Genomic DNA, 6,002 nt, shown 5'->3' on the forward strand with positions numbered 1-6,002 from the left:
ACAATTCCGATATCCAAATATAGGCTTCCAATATATCAATCTTTATGTCTCGGCCATTTCGAGACTCCTCGTCATGTCCGTGATCACATCCGGGACTCCGAACAACCTTCGGTACATCAAAACATATAAAATCATAATGAAACTATCATCGTAACTTTAAGCATGCGGACCCTACGGGTTCGAGAACTATGTAGACATGACCTAGAACTGTTTCCGGTGAATAATCAATAGCGGAAGCTGGATGCTCATATTGGCTCCTACATATTCTATGAAGATCTTTATCGGTCAAACCGCATAACAACATACGTTGTTCCCTTTGTCATCGGTATGTTACTTGCCCGAGATTCGATCGTCGGTATCTCAATACCTAGTTCAATCTCGTTACCGGCAAGTCTCTTTACTATTTACGTAATGCTTCATTCCGTAACCAACTCATTGGTCACATTACTTGCAAGGCTTATAGTGATGTGCATTACCGAGAGGGCCCAGAGATACCTCTCCGACAATCGGAGTGACAAAACCTAATCTCAAAATACGCCAACTCAACATCTATCTTTGGAGACACCTGTAGAGCTCCTTTATAATCACCCAGTTACGTTGTGACGTTTGGTAGCACACAAAGTGTTCCTCCGGTAAACGAGAGTTGCATAATATCATAGTTGTAGGAACTTTGTATAAGTCATGAAGAAAGCAATAGCAACATACTAAACGATCAAGTGCTAGGCTAATGGAATGGGTCATGTCAATCACATCATTCTCCTAATGATGTGATCTCTTTAATCAAATGACAACACATGTCTATGGTTAGGAAACATAACCATCTTTGATTAATGAGCTAGTCAAGTAGAGGCATACTAGTGACATTAAGTTTGTCTATGTATTCACACATGTATCATGTTTCCGGTTAATACAATTCTAGCATGAATAATAAACATTTATCATGATATGAGGAAATAAATAATAACTTTATTATTGCCTCTAGGGCATATTTCCTTCACGGGGCTGCCGCCGGGCTGGATCCAAAGCGATTGGATCCGGTATTCGATTCGGCAGGTGGTTCTGGACGAGCTGGCGGAGTCTGGGCTAATCGCCAAGGGAGCGGCAAGGCTGTCGGAGGGGGAGATGAGTCCCCAGCCTCGACCGGGTGAGTGCGTTCTGCTCACCAGCCACATCGACCACATTTTTTCGCTTCCTCCGCATCCTTTCTTCCGGGGGTTCTTGAACTTTTTCGGTGCTCAGCTCCACCATTTTTCTCCCAACACCATCACGTATCTAGCTGCGTTTGTATCGATGTGCGAGAACTTTTTAGGGTGTCGGCCGCACTGGGGTCTATTCAAACATATCTTCACCATTCGTTCTCAGTCGGTAAAAAAGGCGAAGTCGAGTGACTCGAAAACCCACGTCATCCAGATGTGTGGGGGTTTAGGTATCCAAAAGAGGAATAGGAGTGCCTTTCCCGCCATGACTCTTCCTGACTCCGTTAGAGGCTGGCAGTCGACCTGGTTCTACTGCCAGGACGTCGCAGCTCTAGGTCAGTCGACTGGTCTTCCCCACTTCTCTTTTGACCGTGTTCAGACCCCTGCCCCACTGAAAGTAACCGCTGCTGAGACCATGGAGACGAGGATGTTGGTGGATAGAGTGGTCCAGCTCATCAATGATGGTGTTACTGGCCTGGACTTGCTGGAAGTGTTCCTCAGTCGATGCATCCAGCCTCTCCAGGCCTGCGATCACCCGATGTGGCTGTATTCCGGACCGGACGACACCGCTCGGGTCCATCCAGAAGAAGTGCCATCCGAAACCGTAGCTTTGTGGCTGAGGAGCATCACAGGCAACCAGGACAACCCCAGAGGATCCAGGCGAGTCGTCCCCTTCAGCGACGGAAACCCGCCTGACAAGGTATACTTTTTGTTCCGACTACTTCCCGCTCATGTTTCGACTGTACTTGATGTTGACTGACCCTGACTCGGCCGATTTGTTCTGCAGGTATTGACTGAGATGCATTCGATGCCCAACGGTGAACAAGCCTTGGAGCAGGACCAGGAGGGAGGGGACAGTGCGGAGGAGAGTGGTGAGTGGGAGTCTCCGGGAGAAGAGGAGGAGGAGGAGAGCAAGGAGTCGAACGAGGAGGAAGAAGTCGACTCGCCGTCGCGCTCTGAACGCCGGTCCAAACAACAGCATGATCCGTCTGGCGGGCACGGGAAAAGCATGGTCCCAAGTGCCAGTACTCAGAAGCGCACTCGGACGTCGACCCCGGAGCCGATGGAGAAGGTGGCCAAGCAACCTAAAGTTGCTCCTCCCAAGGTTCGGAAGACATTGCCATGGATTAAGATGGACGTCCTTGTTGCTTCGGGGTGAGTATCTCACTTGCGATTTCGTAGGTCGACTGAAGATTTTCTTGTTCTGACCGACCAATTCATGTGCCTTTCCAGTCCCACCTCTGCTGCCACTGACATGGACATTGACAAGGCGCCAGGAGATCAAGAGGCTACATCACGAGTTGGTAAGTCCGATCGACCAAGCTTCGTTAAGTTGAGTAGATCGTCAATCGGCAGAATTTCTGACATTTCTCTTTTTCTGTAGTTCCGCAAGAAGATGTTGTGCTTCCTGACGATGAAGAAGAAACGCCTCTACAGGAGAGGAAGAGGAGGAGTGGGAGCGCTGGCAGGAGGAGGCTTGAGGTTCAGGTTCCTCAGTCGACGCCGGCGCTCGAGGCGGTGGTCGAACGTTCCGGAGAGCCTGTTCAGACCAGCGTCACATTCGCCAGCCCGCTGACGACTGATCGTCCGGCGGGCTCGACTGCACCGACTCCTGCTGCTCTAGTGCAACCCCACGCCTTCGACCCAGCGACTACCTCGGCTGCTCTGCAGCCAACACTATTTGCTGCGTATCAGACTCCAGATGACTCGCCGAGTGCCGCTAGGGAAGCTCTTCGCCAGCTAAACCTTGTCATGGAGTAGGTGGAGGTGGTGCACGAGGCTAGCCAAGTGGCTTACAACGCCAGTACTGCCCTTCAGGCCAATGTTCAGGTCAGCAAGACTCCGACTGAACTTTCGAATGTTATCTTATATCTGATCACCCACTGGGGTGTTTCTTTGCTTAGAGCTTGGGAAATCTTCCATGTCACTCGATTTGGGTTGAACCTTAGCAGACTTTCTGAACCAGTGGGGGCACGCCGAGTGCACCCACTGGGTGTAGTCCCCGAGACCACGGTCGACTGCTGGCAGTCAACTGAGGTCTTAGAATGTATCTCTTTTTTTTTGAACTCACGCTGGGCAGACCCTGCTGAGTATTGATCTGAACCAGTGGGGGCACGCTAAGTGCACCCACTTGGTGTAGTCCCGAGACTACTTGTTGGATATTTGATTCGACAGTAGTCTTAGAGTAACTTTTCTCGGTCGATGCCCTTTATTTCCGTCGACTGACATGTCACTTTTGCTGACTGTAGAGGTCTTGTGATCTTGGAGCTCGTCTTTTCGAGTTAAAGAAGAAGCATATCAGTGTTGAACTTGACCTTGAACTTGCCAAGAAGAATCTCAAGACTGCTCAAGAAGAGACGGCCATCATGGGAGGTAATCATTCAGCCGTTCCGTCTGCTTAGTAGACTTTCCACTGCTTTTCATTCAGTCTCTTTGAACCGAGTGACTTCACATAAGCAGATGTGCGTAGTGAAAACCGCTAACTTCAGGCTCATCTGAAGAGTGTTGTTTCTTTAGAGAGAATGAAGGAGGCGTTGGAGAAGAAGGACCTGGACCTTGCTGCTGCTCAAAAAAAAGCTCGTGAGAAGACGATGCTTGCGGACCAGAAGCTGGCTTCAGTCGGCAAGTTGGAGGATGAGAACGCGAAGTTGAAGACGGCCATCTCGGACGCCAATCGGGAAGTTGAGCAACTGAGGAAGGGCAAGGAGAACCTGACCACTGAAGTCGACGGCCTCAGGGCCAAGACGGGCAAGCTAGAGTCCTATGGTGAAGCTTGTCTTGAAGCTTGAAGGTATGACTGTTCTGTTAGATAACTGTCGTCGGCTGAAATTTGCAATATTGTCGCCTCATTGTTTTTTGTGATGGAACAGAACTCTGTCAGGACTTTGAAGCTGAAACTGGACGGGTCGAGATAGGTCTCGACGCCATCAACTGTCCCATGAAGGATGAAGCTGCGATGAACTTGCTTCGATTGGAATCACGCTTGGACGACGCAGTCGACTATCTGGCTCGGCTGAAGGCCACGATGGCCCGAGTGGACGCCGAACTCTGGCCTCAGGCAGAACTTCCTCAAAGTCTCGAGTCGCTGATGACTCGACTCAACCAAATCCCTGACCGAGTGCAAGAGTGGAAGAAGTCTTCTGCCCGCTGTGTCGCTGACGTCGCCTTGTCACTGGTTCGCATGCATTGCAAGGAGGCTAAAGAAGAGAAGTTGGCGGCCCTCAAGGTGGCGAATACGAAGAAGCACTCTTTCCAGGACTTCATGAACACCTTCCTCGAGGCAGCTACCCGCATTGTCGACAGCATTGATCTTGACAGCTTTTGCAATCCGTCCAGCCCTTCTCCCGTTGAGTGATGGAAAAAAACATTATGCCTCACTTTTATTTGCCTCAGAATGCCGAGTGATTCTGTAATCGTTAAAACTCCTTCGGGCCTGACTCCCGAGCACTTTTAATCTGTGGTTAGGAACCTCTGGATTTATCACCAGTGCGATGCTGCTACTTGTTGGTTTATCTTCGAGTGAAATCCGTTCTTTTCTTGGATCGGTCCCTCTTTGTTTGACGCAGGTGCTGGAGAGGGATCAGCAGTCGAATCAGTTGGACGAGCCTTGGGCAACATTGATCAGCTCATCAGCAAGGTACTCAGCAATGGTCTTGACGTTCCTGTCATCAGCAAGGTGCCAACGTTGGATGGGTGCACACAATCTCGTCCTTCTTCTTGATGGTGCAGCCTCCATGGGGGGGTGTTGTGGTCGACCTGCAACCCCGCTCACCACTCGGTAGGGTTTTTCAGACTTAGGCGAGTACTGGACTGCGGCTAAGCCTCCGAATGGGTGGGCTGCTCACCACTCGGTAGGATTTCTCAAACTTAGGCGAGTACTAGACTGCAGCTAAGCCCCCGAGTGGGAGGGCCGCTCACCACTCGATAGGATTTCTCAAACTTAGGCGAGCACTGGACTGCAGCTAAGCCCCCGAGTGGGAGGACCGCTCACCACTCGGTAGGATTTCTCAAACTTAGGCGAGCACTGGACTGCAGCTAAGCCCCCGAGTGGGAGGATTGCTCACCACTCGGTAGGATTTCTCACACTTAGGCGAGTACTGGACTGCAGCTAAGCCCCCGAGTGGGAGGATTGCTCACCACTCGGTATGATTTCTCAAACTTAGGCGAGTACTGGACTGCAGCTAAGCCCCCGAGTGGGAAGATTGCTCGCCACTCGGTAGGAATTTTCAAACTTAGGCGAGTGCTGCTCACCACAATCTCGTCCTTCTTCTTGACGGTGCAACCCCCGGGGTGATAAAGGGTCGAGACCGACCCATACCATTTGGAAGGATTTTTTATTACTTAGGCTAGTACTGGACCGCAGCTAAGCCTCTGAATGAGAGGCAGACTCACCACTCGGTATGATTTCTCAAACTTAGGCGAGTACTGGACTGCAGCTAAGCCCCCGAGTGAGAGGCAAACTCATCACTCGGTACGATTTTCATCACTTAGGCGAGTACTGGACTGTAGCTAAGCCCCCGAGTGAGAGGCAGACTCGCCACTCGGTAGGATTTTCATCACTTAGGCGAGTACTAGACTATAGCTAAGCCTCCGAGTGAGAGGCAGACTCACCACTCGGTAGGATTTTCATCACTTAGGCGAGTACTGGACTGCAGCTAAGCCCCCGAGTGAGAGGCGAACTCACCACTCGGTAGGATTTTTATCACTTCATCTTAGGCGAAACAGATTCGCAGCTAAGGCAACACATACAAAAAAAATAAACAACCATCATTCGGAAGACTGTAAAATTATGTATTTTGATAATAA

This window comes from Triticum aestivum, chromosome 3B, assembly GCF_018294505.1.
Source record: "Triticum aestivum cultivar Chinese Spring chromosome 3B, IWGSC CS RefSeq v2.1, whole genome shotgun sequence".
Lineage (NCBI taxonomy): Eukaryota > Viridiplantae > Streptophyta > Magnoliopsida > Poales > Poaceae > Triticum > Triticum aestivum.